The sequence below is a fragment of the Ictalurus furcatus genome, chromosome 14, assembly GCF_023375685.1.
Source record: "Ictalurus furcatus strain D&B chromosome 14, Billie_1.0, whole genome shotgun sequence".
Lineage (NCBI taxonomy): Eukaryota > Metazoa > Chordata > Actinopteri > Siluriformes > Ictaluridae > Ictalurus > Ictalurus furcatus.
This window is the reverse complement of record NC_071268.1, coordinates 24,157,515-24,173,615: the sequence shown is the minus strand read 5'-3', so window position 1 is coordinate 24,173,615 and position 16,101 is coordinate 24,157,515. Positions and strand designations below refer to the sequence as shown.

Genomic DNA, 16,101 nt, shown 5'->3' with positions numbered 1-16,101 from the left:
TGACATTTGTAGTAGAATTAGTTTTAGATTAGTTAACATACAGATACAGTCCTCGGTTCAGTCTTTAACGTTGACCCGACTGAGCATTGTTTTGGGAAGGTAAACGTTACGATGTTAACGAACGTTAGCGGGTTGGCTAAATCTGTTGCGTGAATGTCTGAAGGTCATTAGGCCCGTGACTGTAAGAGTGTGTGAAGTAGCTGCTTATGAGCTTTATGCGGAGGCCGTGAGTGATTCTTTTTCTTTCTATCTTGTTTTCTCGTGATCTGGACTTAAAGGGGTAGTTCACGCAGAAATGCAAATTCTGTCATCAGGTGCTCACCTTCGTGTCGTTTCAAACCCGTAAGACTTTCGTTCGTCTTCGGAACACAAACGAAGAGATTATTTATTTTTTTGAGGAAACCTGGGCGACTTCTGTCCCTCAGTTTACAGTACAAGTAACCAAAATATTCACGCTCAAAAAAAGATCGTAAAGGCATCGTAAAATTAACCCGTGCGACTCCTCCAGTGGTTTAATCCCAGTTTTATGAAGCGATATGAATGCTGCGTGTGGACGTTCAGAGGAAGTGTTTACATGGGGACACAAATCTCCCAGGTTTCATTAAAAATGTCTTCGTTTGCGTTCCGAAGACGGACGGAAGTCTTACGGGTTTGGAACGACATGAGGTTGAGTAATCGATGACAGAATTTTCTTTTTTGGATGAACTACCCCTTTAATTTTCTCCTGATCTCGACTAGGGCTGGGCGATTATATCGATTAAAATATCTATCGTGATAAATGATTTACACGATACACTTTTCTGAGATATCGTTGGTATGATGTATTTTTTTTTTCTTTTCTTTTAAAGTTTCCAATAATTCCAATTTAAATGGTACTGGATGGATGGCGCCGATGTGACGGAATTTTTTTTAAAAAAACGTAATCGTCTTTGTAGGCAATAAAGAAAAGTTCAGCTTGTTTGTGTGTGTATTTTACTACTGTTTTGCAGACAGTTTGTTCGCGAAATTATATATCGTGATACGCACGGCGTATCGTAGAAACGTCAAGTATCGTGATATGATATTTTTGTCATATCGTCCAGCAAGACACGGGCGAAATAGTCATTATTTGCAGTATTCAAATATGGTGTGTTAAGTACAAGTGTTTGTGGTCTACCAGTGACCTGCAACCGCTCTTCGGGACAGAAAGACTCATTTGCACGTTGTATCACGACGGCATTTAAATACCAGCTAACAAACGGTGAATTGTGCAGCGCTGCTGTGGTGGTACTGGTGTGTTGAGCTGGAACAGAGCTCTGCTTTTAGCAGCGGTGATGTCATGGCTGGACAGCGGATCAAGCTAGCTGTACGGAACAAGTTGTCAGTATGGAGTCCCGAGCCAGTCGGGAGGACGGGGTTAGGGAAAAGTAGTGTCAGGGCTGCTCATAAAAGCCACAAAGCAGATTTCATTTGTACAAAGGCTCTGTGTGGTCTAGTCCCAGGCTTGTAGCGGTATGGAGAGCTGGAGCAGCGTGCACGTCTTGGATATCTCGGGGATGGGAGCTGGTTGATGCTGGCGTCCCAGAGGAGTGTCGCTGCTTGGAAGGTTTCCCCAAAAATTCCTTATATACACTGTGTTTATAAGAGAGCGGCAGTCCATAAGTCACATGAAAACTGTGTGAGTAGTGTAAGCTAGAGTGATGTGTCCCTTTACTGTGGTGGGGGTGAGAGAGAGAGAGAGAGAGAGAGAGAGATGGTTCTCTCAGCTCTGCTTCTGGACAGACTCAGTATCACATCCTGTCATACAGTTTTCTTCTCATTCTGGACTCTCACACACACATGCACACAGCACATACTGTACTCTCTCTTGCATCCCAGGGGTCCCGTCGTAATGTAAACACGACTCCTGTCCACCAGCAGACGGAGATGAGCCTCTGATTACACTCCGACGTTCTTGCCTACTGTAAAAGCTTCTCGAGGAGACTCTCTTTAAGTTCACTCCACTAACCTACGAGCTCCGATGGATAACCAGTCACAGCTGAGCTGAACCCAACTGTCGTCAGCCGTGTCCGTTTGACGCTGAAAAAAAATTGCTTGGGTTCGTGAGCATAATATGAAAGTGTGCGGTGTTTTATTATGGGGGGGGGACCTCGTAGCGTGGAGGTTTGATGACTAAAATATAATCCAGGACCAAAAAAAATGTACATTTATTCATTTAGCAGACGCTTTTATCCAAAGCGACTTACAAATACAAGCAAAGTGCGCAGAGTAGAGGTGTAAGATTTTATTTATTTATTTATTTAAAGGATAGTGTGGGGTTAGTTACCTGCTAGCGGAAGAGGTTTGTCTTTAGCTGTTTTTCGTTGTTGTTGTTGTTGTTGTTGTTGTTTTTTCAGTGTTGGTTAGGATTGTATAAACGTTATAGCGTGGCCCGAGCATTAAAACAGGAACAGCAGTAAATCGGAACCTCTCGGATCCCGATCACGTATATGATTTCTGTTTTGCTGAAATGAATCGCTGCCTTACGCCAACGTTTCGATTCTTGTACAGAATTAGGAAGTACTGGGTAGAATCCCAAAAGTCTCTGTACGTATGGGGACCGTGTTTGTCAGCACCACGTCGGTTGCGGCTCCGTCAGTGGATGTTGGTGGACGTCCACTTCTCGGTCGGTCCGCGACACTCCCGGTCTTTTTGAATTTTATAAGTTTGGCAGCAGTGTCGTGTGTGTGTGTGTGTGTGATGTGCTTTCCCATGTTTCCTGTTAAAGTCCATCGCAACCTTGCAATAGCGTCCCGATCCGGCCGTGAGAACGATCTCAACACGTTCTTCTTTTCTCTAAGGCGTTCGTAAAGGCTATCTGGCGAAAAAAAAAATATAATCTACATAAACCAATTCTGAAAAAGTGTTCATTTCCACGGTGTCTGGAGACTTTTGGAACACCGTGTATTTTGCTTAATAATTGTACTCATGCGGATTGTAATGAATAAAACACGACACGGTGGCGTGTCGCATCCCAGCGTGAAGCGGAGGTACCATTTCCACCCTGAAGTCGCTTATGGTTTATTATCCAACAGTTAATTCTGGTGCTCTAATTTGATCGGTCGAGCAGTTTTCCCCAAGAGTGTGCATCACTCGGCTTGTCCGTGCTCAACCGCATACAATTCCACTTCCTGGTTTGAAACCGTTACTACAGTAGTGTCCGTGACATCATGAGCCGAACTGGCACACGATATTTTACAGGAATATAACTTCTGACTTTAAGGATCAAGGTTTCATGGAGTTGCGTGTAAAAATGCTCGATTTTGTTGCTGCGCCGTTTTTTTTTTTTTTTAACTCGCGAGGTTTTTATTTATTTATTTATTTATTTTTGCAGAAAACGACTTGAATTGGCGAAATCGCAATCGTTTTGCGCGGTCTTTCGCGGTGATGTTTGTTGGTAAACGAGACCTTTTAGCTGTCCCCGTGTTCGACGCACGGGAATCGAAGAGGGCTTCGGACGAACGCGTGTCGTGGCGACGTCACGTGACGCGTCTCGTCCCAAACATGAGGAAGATCCGCAGCGATTCCAAACAATTCCGAGCGCCTCGGGATATCGCGGCGTTCGCTCGCGTCCGTTTCTGCGAGGGACCGAGAGGGCATCGGATGAAGATGAAAAGGAAGGAGTGTCAACACGCCAGTGTTGGCAGAAGCACTTTTAACGGGAACGTACACACAGATGCCTGGCCCACGTGTTACGACGTGAGCGCGCCGTCTTCGGGATCTGTTTCCGGTAGCCGAGCAAAAACAAACAACGTTTGGTCCATATTGTGTCTGAAATGTTACTTCCTCCACGTTCATTTCTTGTTTCTAGAGCCGTTGTGTAAGCGCGTTATTGCACTCGGACCGTGATTAGCTATGGTACTCGTTCTGCAGGTTCGTGCCTACGCCGAATCCCAGCCGTGCCGATGTTCAATTTAACCTCACTCTTGCGAGTGTGTGTATCGATTAAATTAACAGCTCGTCCCGGAGTGTTTTATTCCTCTTGTACCACAGCAGCCATTTTAAAGGGGTCATATGATGATTTTTTTAAAAGTTCATTATTTTTTATTGGGTGTAGTAGAATAAGTTAACATGCTCTAATGTTAAACTAACACTACTTCTTCGCATCTATTCCCAGTCCGAGTGAGTTCCGGTTTCTCCAAAGCCCCTCCTTCCGAAAAGCCCAGAGTGCTCTGATTGGCCAGCTGACCTGTTGTGTTGTGGTTGGCCAAAAACCTCAAGCGTGTGTCAGAAATGTAACTTGGCCAATAACCATAATCGTGAGCTTCAGCTTCTAAAGCAATTATAAGCACCGTTAATAACGTCGTCGGTTTTACCGCATCAGACCGAGCCCGAGTCAGATTCTGAAAACGCGGTCGATCGAGCAGATCGATCGGAACCGACTTTGCAAGCGCGACTCGAGCAGAACGTCTCACAGCGGTGAGTTTTTATTTTTAACTCTCTTACCTTTCAGATACAATGTTATAACGGTTTAATTTGGCTTCTTCACTGTAATAACTTTATGTCCTGAAGTGACATTAAAAAAAATCTGTTTAAAAAAATTTAATATAAAAATTATGCTGATGTTTCAAATTGTGACGTAGACTTGGATCTAGGCGTTTTAGACGGGTCTGGACCAGTGCTCTCTGTTCAATAGAATAAATCCCTTTGTAGGAGAAGATGAGCTTTTGTAACTTCGCAGATGGTATACATGCACAAACAGATACGTTACACACTAAAGGAAAAGGAAACCATTGAAAAGCATCATCAGACCGCTTTAAAAATCCCATTTTAAAGTGATGCAATACTTTTTTTTTGTTGTTGTTGTTGTTGGTTTGTTTTGTTTAGTTTTTTGTTTATAGCTTGTAACGTGGAGTGTCCATGAAACGTGTTGTTTTCCGTTCTCGCTTGCGAAATGTAGAAGACCTTCTTGAAGATGTTTCTGCATCAGGAAAGTTACCTCTGGCTGACACTGGAGACTCCTTCCAAAAATGTTCTAGAAAACGTCACCATTTTAATACGAATGATACGAATTATAACGACGCACATTTGAAAAGCTTGTTTATTTATATAGTTATCCGCTATACAAGTCCATGTGAGTGAGTTGTTGTTGCTTATTATTATTATTATTATAGAAAGGATAACGTATTCGAACATCAGAGCTATTTCAGATTCAAGAACTCAGCAGCTCAGTGCTTTAAGTTTCTGGGCCGTACAAGAACACAAACGATTTAACCAGCAGTTTGAGAATTTATAGGTCCTTTGTGAAAGACACACACACACAACCCCAGCCGAGACAGTATTACGCTGTATAAACCCAGGATTTTTATTTAAATTTTTTTTTACCTCGAGATGTCTGAAAGTTGCATCTGTAATGTTCTGAAAGCTACTACGCTAAACAGACCGGGAACATTCCAGCGTCAGTCTATAGAGCGCCGTGTACGTCGGTACGACGTCTGTGTAAAGGTTCATTTACTTTTCAAAACTTTCTCAGTGTGTAACGCTCCAGAGTGCGTCCGCTAGAAGAGGAAATGCTAATTGGCCGTGCCGTTGTATGAATGAACACGGTGGGAATTCTGCCACACAGGAAGCCGGAGCCAGGCCTGCGCCGGCTCTAATCTAGTTAACGTAATGAAAAGCAGGAATGCGTTTACGTTCCCTGTAGCGAGTTCTTAAAGCGTATCTCCACGAGCAGTGCTCATGCGCAGAAAGCTGTAGACGACGACTCCAGAGTGCTGCACCAATACAGCGGAGTTCTTCACCAATCCCCGTTTGGAAGGAAGCAGTGGTCAGGACACCGGGTGAGTCATGGGATTGTGTTGATGGAACAGCTGAGGGTTAAAAAGCCCTGCTGAAAAGCCCAAAAGTGGCAGCTTGCGTTCGGGGAAACTGACCTCTCAACCTTCTGATCAGGAGCCCAGAGATTTTACTACTGACTAGTCTTCTACTTATTTTTAGAGTCGTTTTAAATGGATTTATTATCGATTAACGAGGAGTGTCCGAACCTGGCTACACTCACTGGGCCAAATTGACGAAATATTAATTACAATTCAAATTCTTTTAATACATGGCCGAAGTCTTATTCGGCAGCAAGTGAACGGTCAGTTCTCGAAGTTGACGTGTTGGAAGCAGGAAAAATGGGCGAGCGTAAGGATCTGAGCGACTTTGACAAGGGATAAATTGTGATGGTTAGACAACCGGGTCAGAGCATTTCTAGAACACCAGGTCTCGTGGGGTGTTCCTGGTATGCAGTGGTTAGTACCGAACTAAAGTGGTCGAAGGAAGGACAATCGGTGAACCAGCAACAGTGTCATGGTCACCCAAGGCTCATTGACGTGTGTGGGGAGTGAAAGCTAGCCCGTCTGGTCCGATCCAACAGAAAAGCTACTGTAGCAGAAACGGCTGAAAAAGTTCATACTGGCTATGATAGAAAGGAGTCAGAACACATTCAGCTTGCTACGTATGGCGCTACGTAGCTGCAGACCGGATACAGAGCGCCCATGCTGATCCCGTCCACCGCTGAAAGCACCTACAATGGGCACATGTGCATCAGAACTGGACCGTGGAGCAATGGAAGACGTCTCAATTACATTTTCTTTTACATCATGTGGATAGTAAGGTGCGTGTGTGTCGCTTACCTGGGGAAGAGATGGCACCAGGATGCACTATGGGAAGAAGGCAAGCTGGTGGAGGCAGTGTGATGTTCTGGGCAATGTTCTGCTGGGAAACCTTGGGTCCTGGCATTCATATGGATGTTACTTTGACACGTACCACCTACCTAAACATTGTTACAGACCAAGTACACCCCTTCACGGCAATAATATTCCCTAATAGCAGCGGCCTCTTTCAGCAGGGTAATGCGTCCTGACACACTGCAGAAACGTTCAGGAACGGTTTGAGTAACATGACAAAAGAGTTCAAGGTGTTGACTCGGCCTCCAAATTCCCCAAATCTCAATCCGATCGAGCGTCTGCGAGATGTTCTGGACAAACAAGTCCGATCCACTGACGCCCCACCTCACAACTTACAGGACTTAAAGGATCTGCTGCTAACATCTTGGTACCAGATACAGTACCCCAGCACACCTTCAGAGGTCTTGTGGAGTCCGTGCCTGGACGGCTCAGAGCTGTTTGAGTAGCACATGGGAGACCTACACAATACACTCTTCTACATGTTAATTTTTATTTCCTGTGTCCATAAAAGTCCTCCTATTCTTCATCTGATCAGGCTTGTAGTCTCGGTGATGGTCTTGTAGAGACGTGTGAATGAACGAATGGATAAACGACAGCATCCTTTCACTTTCTTAACGTATCATGTATATGTTTATCCTAATGGATAAACATGGAAAATGAAACCGTGGTCTGCTCCTCTCAGTGAAATAGTTTAGCAAGTTAGGTCTTTCTTTATAAAGAATCCGTGTTTTTAGGAAGTTCAAGTTGCTTTATTGTCCTTTCAACCATATACACTGGAACAGTACACAGTGAAACGAAAACTACGTTCCTCCGGGATCACGGTGCTACATAAAACACGCACTAACCACATGATACGAGACAGAACTAAATAAGATCTACACATTCTACATAAAGGACACATTTAGACGTGTGCTAACAACACAAGACAGTACTGTAAGTACTAAAACAGGACAATAGGGACAGTAAGAGACAGTGTAGCACCGAACAGTACACAGTTCTAGTGTAGAAGTGTCCGATATAACAGGTAGTGCAGAAGAATAACAATATAATTTAAAAATAGTACAAATGTAAACATAGCATGCTATGACTTAGTCTTCAGGAGATTAGCTTATACCATATATGGACATAGCGGTTATTGCAGTAGCAGCCAGGTAAAGAGTATAATAGTGACAAGAAATTAAATACGATATTAATATGAAGTACAGTATCAGCAAAAATGGAACAGAGTCAATACAGGAATGTGCAGATATTGCACTGTGAGTAGGATGATGTTCAGAGTGTGTGTGTGTGTGTGTGTGTCAGTCCAGTCTCCGAGTCTGATGGCTTGAGGGAAGAAGCTGTTACACAGTCTGGCTGTGAGGCCCGAACGCTCCGGTACGTTTTTCCAGACGGCAGCAGGGTGAAGAGTGTGTGAGGGGTGTGTGGGGACATCCATAATGCTGGTGGCTTTGCGGCTGCAGCGTGTGGTGTAAATGTCTGTGATGGAGGGAAGAGAGACCCCAGTGATCTTCTCAGCTGTCCTCACTATCCGCTGCAGGGTCTTGCCATCCGACTCCAAACCAGGCAGTGAGGCAGCTGCTCAGGATGCTCTCTATAGTTCCGCTGTAGAATGTGGTGAGGATGAGGGGTGGGAGATCTAAAAGTAAAAGTAGAGATGCTGCTGGTGTTGAGGGACCAGGTGTGGTTCTCCACAAGGATTTTGGTGCTCTTGATGATCTCCATGGAGGAGCCATTGTTGTTCAGCAGAGAGTGGTCGCTCCATGCTCTTGTGAAGTCAACAACCCGTCTCTTTTGTTTTGTCCACGCTCAGAGACAGATTGTTGGCCTCGCCGCTACATCATTCTGCGCCTCAAACCGAGCGTTCAGTGCGTCAGGAAGGGAGGCATCACTGTCACCGGTGGGTGACGTTGTCCTGTAGTTGCTGATGGCCTGAATACGCCGTGAAGTGACTGTAGATTTTCTTGGCGTGTGCGTGCTTTGCCCTTCTGATGTCCAAGGACAGTTTGGCCCTCGCTGTCCTTGGGGCCGCCTTGTCAAATGCCCTGAAGGCGGAGTCTCGGCTCCTCAGCAGTGCACGCACCTCCAGTCATCCACGGCTTCCGGTTGGAGTGTGTAGCGATCGACTTGGAGACAAGGCGTCTCCAAGACAGGTCACTTGAAGTTTAAGTCCTAATGTTGAAGAAGAGTCATACAAGTTCTGCGAAAAGTTCAAAAGCCTCTTGCTTTCATATAAATGAGTTATAGTGATCCTGTATAGTTTTCCTCAAGCACAGTAAGAACCGCAACATCTTCGTTAATCGTAGTGAAGTTATCTTCAGTAAGCTCTTTATCCTGCTCATGGTGCACTTTCATACCTGACTGTTTACGTCCCGCCCCCTTGTTTTTGACTGACAGCTAAGATCCCGCTCCTGTTCTGAGAGCGTGACGGCTCAGGGCTTTGTGAAATTCATTTCCAATGAAGTATAACAAGCCCTCAGGCGTCTGCCTCTGCACAGAGCAGGTTTTTATGGAAGTAAAGGTGCAGTAGTCGTTTTTGTTTTTGTTGTTTTTTCGTGGACAGATAACTGGGAAGATATTTAGACCGTGATAAAAATATTGGTTTAAGCCGTGACCTCAGCACAAGTGTAATAAAGTGACTGAGAATCCCTGTTTGGAAAACTGACTGGCCTCCCGTAGTCTATATAATGACGCAGGTCACCGTAGATCCTGGAGATCGGAGCAGGTTTCGGGATTGGCTCAAGGAGTTGAAGGGGAAAAACTCGGTCGTCGAATAATAAATGTCCGAGACCCAATCTTGATAAAAATAAAAAAACTAAACTTACCTAATGCATCATTTAAAGCAACCCGCGCCATTTATTTACTCTCCTAATTCTTTCCGACGTGATATTCAACCTTTTGAGGTCATGCTGGCGTATTCTAATATCGTTTGCCTTATATACAGGCAGGTCCATAAGTATTTGGACAGCAACGCAATTCCCGTACGTTGGCCTCTGTACAGCGCCTCAGTGGGTTTGAAATAAAGAAATCAAGATGTGATTGAAGTGTAGACTTTCAGCTTTAATTCACGGGGTTTAACAAAAATACTGCATGAATTGTTTAGGAATTACAGCCGTTTTTTTCATAGTCCCTCCATTTTCACAGGCTCAAAAGTAATTGGACAAACTAATTTAATTATAAAGCTAAGTATTATTTTTAATACTTGGATGCAAATCCTTTGTATTCAATGTCTGCCTGAAGTCTGGAAAACTTGGACATCACCAAATGCTGAGTTTCCTCTCTTGAGATGCTTTGCCAGGCCTTTAGTGCAGCTGCCTTCTGTTGCTGCTTGTCTGGGGGTCTTTCTGCCTTTAGTCTTGTCTTCAGTAAGTGAAAAGCATGCTCAGTTGGGTTAAAGGTCATCAGACATTTAAGAACATTTCATTTATTTGCTCTTGGGTTGCTTTCACGGTATGTTTTGGGTCATTATCCATCTGTACAGTGAAGCACCATCCTATCAGTTTTGCAGCATTTGACTGAATCTGTGCAGAAAGTATAGCTCTATACACTTCAGAGTTCATCCTTCTACTTCTAACAGCAGTCACATCATCAATAAACTCCAGTGACCCAGTTCCACTGGCAGCCGTACACGCCCATGCCATAACACTACCTCCACCATGTTTGACAGATGATGTGGTATGCTTTGGACCATGAGCCCTTGCTTTCCTTCTCTATACTCTTCTCTTCCCATCATTCTGGTACAAGTTCATCTTGGTTTCTTCTGTCCAAAGAGTCTTGTCCAGAACTGGGCAGGCTTTTTTTTTTTTTTTAAAGATGTTTTTTTAGCAAAGTCTAATCTGGCCTTTCTGATCTTCAGTGTTACCAGTAGTTTGCATCTTGATGTAAACCCTCTGCAGTTACATTCATGAAGATGTCTGTTGATTGTAGACTTTGACAACGATACCCCTACCTCCTCCAGAGGATTCTCGACTTGGCTAGATGTTGTGAAGGTGTTTTTCTTCAACAAGGAAAGAATTCTACAATCATCCACTTTAGTTGTGCTCCTTGTTTGTCCTTCCAGGACTTTCAGTGTTGTTGAGCTCGCCAGTGCATTCCTTCTTATTAAGAATGTACCAAACTGGTGATTTGGCCACTCCTAAAGTTTCTGCTATCTCTCTCATTGGTCCGTTTTGATTTTTCATCCTAATGACAGCGTCCTTCACTTGCTTCGACACCTCTTTGGACCATGTATTGAGAGTTCCCATGAACAGCTACCAAATGCAAATTCAATGCTTGGAATCTACTCCAGACCTTTTATCTCCTTAATCAGTCATGAAATAGCGAGGAAACAGGCCACACCTGGCCACGAAGCTGCTTATCAGTCAAGTGTCCAATTACTTTTGAGCCTGTGAAGACGGAGGTGGGGGTAATGGCTGTAATTTCTAAACGGTTAATGCAGTATTTTTGTTAAACCCCTTGAATTAAAGCTGAAAGTCTACACTTCAATCACATCTTGAATTTGCATCTTCATTTCAAATCCTGTGTGTGTGTGTGTGTGTGTGTGTGTGTGTGTGTGTGTGTGTGTGTGTAAATTTAAATCCTTTTGGTGACCTCCTGTATTTATACTGGCACTCGTCATAGACGAGTAACAGACTTCAGATGCAAATGCCACATCTGGAACCAACTCCAGCCCTTTTATGAGCTTTCTCCCGCATGCACCGCTGAATCAGAGACGCGACTTGTCCAAAAATCGTCCAGTTACTTCTGACTTTCCAAAACCGGAGGAGTGCACATAAAAATAATAAAAAAAAAGGGCTATAATTTGTGCAGTGTGCACTGCCATAAATACCCTCAAATTAAAGCTGATAGTCTGCACTTTAACATCAGTCACCATTTCATTCTAAACCCCAACGTACTGCAGAAACGGAGCCGAAACAATAGCTCGCGTCGGTGTGGAGTCACTGCAGAACTGTACCCGGGGGAGAAACGCCTGAAAACACGGCCGCTTATACTCGCGCACGGCCTCGTGATCGTCGCTAGCGAGACGTTTCAGCGGTCGCAGGTTTTTTTAAACCGGTCTTATTGGGTTTCTGTTCTCCGTCGGACGTGTGGTTCTAATGAATGTAGGAGGAGATGAAAACATTCTGGGTGCTACGAGGAAACGATCTTACTGGCATGCCACTGCACGAAGGAAGTAGCGCACGCGGGCTGGCAGCGACGTGTTACCATATTTAGTCTGTGCAGACGTTTTGACTGTGCTAACCATATCAGTTATTGATTACGAGTTCTGCAATTTACCGAATATCTGTTGCGACTGGGAGTTCGTCTTTGCTTGTTTATACATAAGTGTGTGTGTGTGTGTGTGTGTGTGTGTGTGTGTGTGTGTGTGTGGTGAGAGAGAGAACGAGAAGTACTTTATTTTGGTACTTTGTCCTCCGCTTTTCTTTACTGTCCATTCCTCGCTGCAGTGTTATTTTCTTGTTGCCCAGCAACAAAGATTAAATATAGGACTATGCACTCCTAATTTTCCATCTCTTCTCTCCAATGTCTCTCATTCATTTTCTCTGTCTCTTCTCACACGCGCACACACACATACACGCACGCCCATGGTACTTAGTGTTTTTTCTTTTCTTTTCTTTTTTTTTTTTTTTGGTGGGGGTAGGGTAAGGATGGAAAAGGGTCGTGGTCCTTCGTTCTAGCAGGGATTTGCAGTGAGAGGATGGAAAACATTCTTCAGGCAGCACAAACGGCCGTTGTCAGAAGTAAAGGCCATTCACTCTGCGTCTCTCACTCACTCACACTCACACACACACCACTCGAACAAGCACACTGAGTGACCCAGTCATACCCTAGTGCAGATATTCCCACCTCCACAAAGCAGTATGATGATCTGATTGATATCGTGATCAGTTATAGCCCAGTACGCTTATCAGAGTTTTTAACCTCCGCTTAGAAGCAATTGATGTTCCCTTATTTCTAACCTTTTTTATTTTATTATTATTTTGTTTTGTAGGATGTTAAATGATTAAACGTTTATCAGTATTTCCATCCGTAATTTTTCCGTACCGCTTAACCTACACAGGGTCACGGGGAGCACGGAGCCTATCCCAGGGACTCATTATATTATATCATATCATATTATAGTATATCACGTTATTTACTGTAGACGATGAGAGATTCAGTCTTCACAATTTTACGTTGAACATTATTCTAAAATTGTTCCACAAATTGTAGATGCAGTTTTTCACAGATTGGTGAACCTCTGCCCATCTTTACTTCTGAGAGACTCCGCCTCTTTAAGATACTCGTTTTATAGCCAATCATCTCACTGACCTGTTCACAGTTAACCTCCCGCTGTTTCATTTTACTAACACTTACTTTTCCAGCCTTTCGTCGCCCCCGTCCCAACTTCTTTTGAGACGTGTTGAGGCCATCAAATTCAAAATGACCTTATTTTTTTTTCTTCCTTAAAACGGTACATCTCCTCAAATTAAACATTTGATATGTTTTCTATGTTCTATTGTGAATAACGTACGGCTTTATGAGATTTGCGGATCATTGCGTTCTGTTTTTATTTACATTTTACTCAGCGTCCCAACTTTTTTGGAATTGGGGTGGTATGTGTATGTGCGTGTATATGCGTATGTGTATATGTATGTTTAATATTACGATATAGATATTATTTTATTATATATGTATGTGTACGGACGTGTCCTGGATCATTTTTGCTGACCTCGATATTGCGTTTAAATGCATGTTTGTTTACATGCTTGTTTACATGTTTGTTTACATAAGAATGGATGCCACCATGTCATGTTTGGTGAGTAGAGACGGATACAAATGCAGTTTAAGCGTTTTCTCCGAGGGGCTGGCAGACGAACCTGAATGGTAAATCAGTAAACGGAACACAGGCGTAGGTCAGGTGATCAGCGAAGGCAGGGTTGATCCAAAATATACAGGCGAGAAAACGGAACTAGATCACTAACACGGAGAACGAAGCAAAAGGCTCGGCACCGTCAGGCGGCGAAACTCTGAACCGCACGCGGCGCCCGGCGCGAGGGGGAGAGTCCTGACACACCGACGTTTCGCTCGTCGGCTCTAGGGCCGTCGAGTTCAAATTCCACCGTGGAATATTCGTCAGATTTAAGATGATGATGCATGCAGCAGATGTGTAGCAAGCACTAGCAGTGATTTTAATTCAAACATATCGTGACGGAACTACCGATCGGCCCACAGCGTATGTCTTTGGACCGGACGAGGAAACCGGAGTCCCCAGAGGAAACCCCTGAAGCTCAGACAGAGCATGCAAACTTCACACACACTAACACTAGTGTTGGTGCTAACCGCTAAGCCTCTGTGCTTCCTGTTTATCAGAATCTCACGTTTTTAAATGCAGCACTAACGTTTTCACGTCATGATGCCTGTTATGTGTCATTGAAATGTCTTCGATTGTAGTGATATGACCTTTCTGATATCGCACACCCACACACACACACACACACACACACACACACACACACACACAATCCCTCTCCCCTCTCTATTGAAGCTGCATGTCCTTTTGTCCTCCATCTTACTTTCTCTCTCTAAAATGCATGCTGTAAAAGCACTACTCAGTAAAACTGGATCTTCTTTTATATAAACACTAGTTAAGTTGTCTTCATTTGTCTAGTTTAGCGTAACAAATTCCTCTCGCGCACTCCCTCTTTCCCTCTCTCTCTCTCTCTCGGTCTGTGTGTGTGTGTGTGAGAGAGACCCATTGATTGAATCTAAACACATGGTGCATGAGACATTAAAGGGAAAGAGAGAAGTGCTGTTTTGACGTAATCGTGTGTGTGTGTGTGTGTGTGTGTGTGTGTGTGTGTATATGTTGGGGAGCAATCAAAATCTTACAGGCGTTTTAAAGCACCAAACAGGAAACGGCAGAACATCCGCTTGAGATCCGGCTCTGTTTCGCTCGCTCGAACGTACACGTTCTCACCAGTCTTTTAGTTGCGTCTTCCTTTCCCCGAAAGCCTGCGCCGAACCCGTATGTCCGTCAGACAGGAATCATCCGACGGCAAAATCCCGGACGGATGATTTTTTTCGCGCCGCCCGCTGAAGCGTTCAGGCATTTGAGGATGGGATCTGGGGAGAACTCTGGGGAATTAGAGTAGCGGAAAAACAAGAGGTTCCCATGCTGCTGTTTCGCCCAGCGTTAATCGTGAAAACCCCGATGAGTGTATTTGCAGGCATTTCGGGCCAGAGTCTCGCCTCGGCTGATGAGGATAATGGTTAACGTGTATGCTGGGAAAAGTCTTTTAATTTATCCTGCTTAAATGTAACGCTATCACTCTCGTATCACTTTGTCTGAACTCCTGCTTGCTATGGTAGCCATTTCCGTCGTCCTGTAAAGCCGAGTGAAAGAAATTCCGTCATGACCAGCGCCGTGTGCTCTCCAGCCCCATGAGCAATAAACAGTTTCCTGAGTTTTCAGGTACTGATGTCGGGTGAGGAGGTCTGGGGCGTTCCGGTTCGTCCCAGAGGTGTTCAGTGAGGTCGAGGTCAGGGTTTGGTCAAGTTCTTCCACTCCATCCTGGGCAAACCGTGTCTTCATGGAGCTCGCTTTGTGCACAAGGGCGTCGTCATGCAGGAACACATCTGGGCCTCTTGGTTCCGGGGAAGAGGAATCGTAACGCTACAGCATACAAAGACATTTCATACAGTTGTGTGGAAACAGTTTGGAGAAGGAACGCACAGGGATGAAACGGTCAGGTGTCCACATATTTTTGGCCATGTAGTGCGTTTCGCCGGCGTGCCAATTTCTTCTTGATTCATGGGATATGGGTAAAGAAAATGCAAATCATTGTGTGTTTATATCAGCTACTGTTATGCAAATATTTTGAAAGGTTGCGGTGCAACAAGATGACCTAATCAAGAGAGCGAAAGCCAGACACAGTCACAGAGATATGGAGCGCGTGCGCAAAGGTGGGATGTAGTAACACCAGTCAAAAATAACAGAGGGATTTTAAGAAAATTTAGAAGATTCTTGTTGTAAGCAAATCGAAGATTCGTCGAGGAATGGTGGGGGAGGTGGGGTTTGGGGCCGGGGATCTCGCTTTGTCACGCCGTGATTGGTCGTGCCCGGTGTGAATAACTCCATAGAGATCTCGTTTCGAGTCAAGAGCACCGTCGTGTCGTACATTCGCGGCGCTTAATCGCGCTCCGTGCGAAAGGCCCTTTAAGTGAGTGTATTTGGACCCACCCCCAAAACACACACACACACACACACACACACTTCCCTGTTTGCTCTCTGAACAGCCTCAGTTCCTCATGGTGTGGATTCCACAAGGTGTTGGAAGGCTTCATTTGAGATTCTGGTCCATGGTAACATGATTGCATCACATACTTGCTACGGATTTCTCCGCACGTTCATGCTGTGGATGTCCCGTTCGGG

The 16,101-nt window shown here is 44.5% G+C and overlaps 1 protein-coding gene across 4 annotated transcripts in view; it reads left to right on the top strand.

The window, feature by feature from the left end:
- Positions 1–16,101, top strand: part of zmp:0000001167 (protein phosphatase 1 regulatory subunit 12A) — a 37,127-nt gene that overhangs the window by 1,421 nt on the left and 19,605 nt on the right. The window lies entirely within an intron of this gene.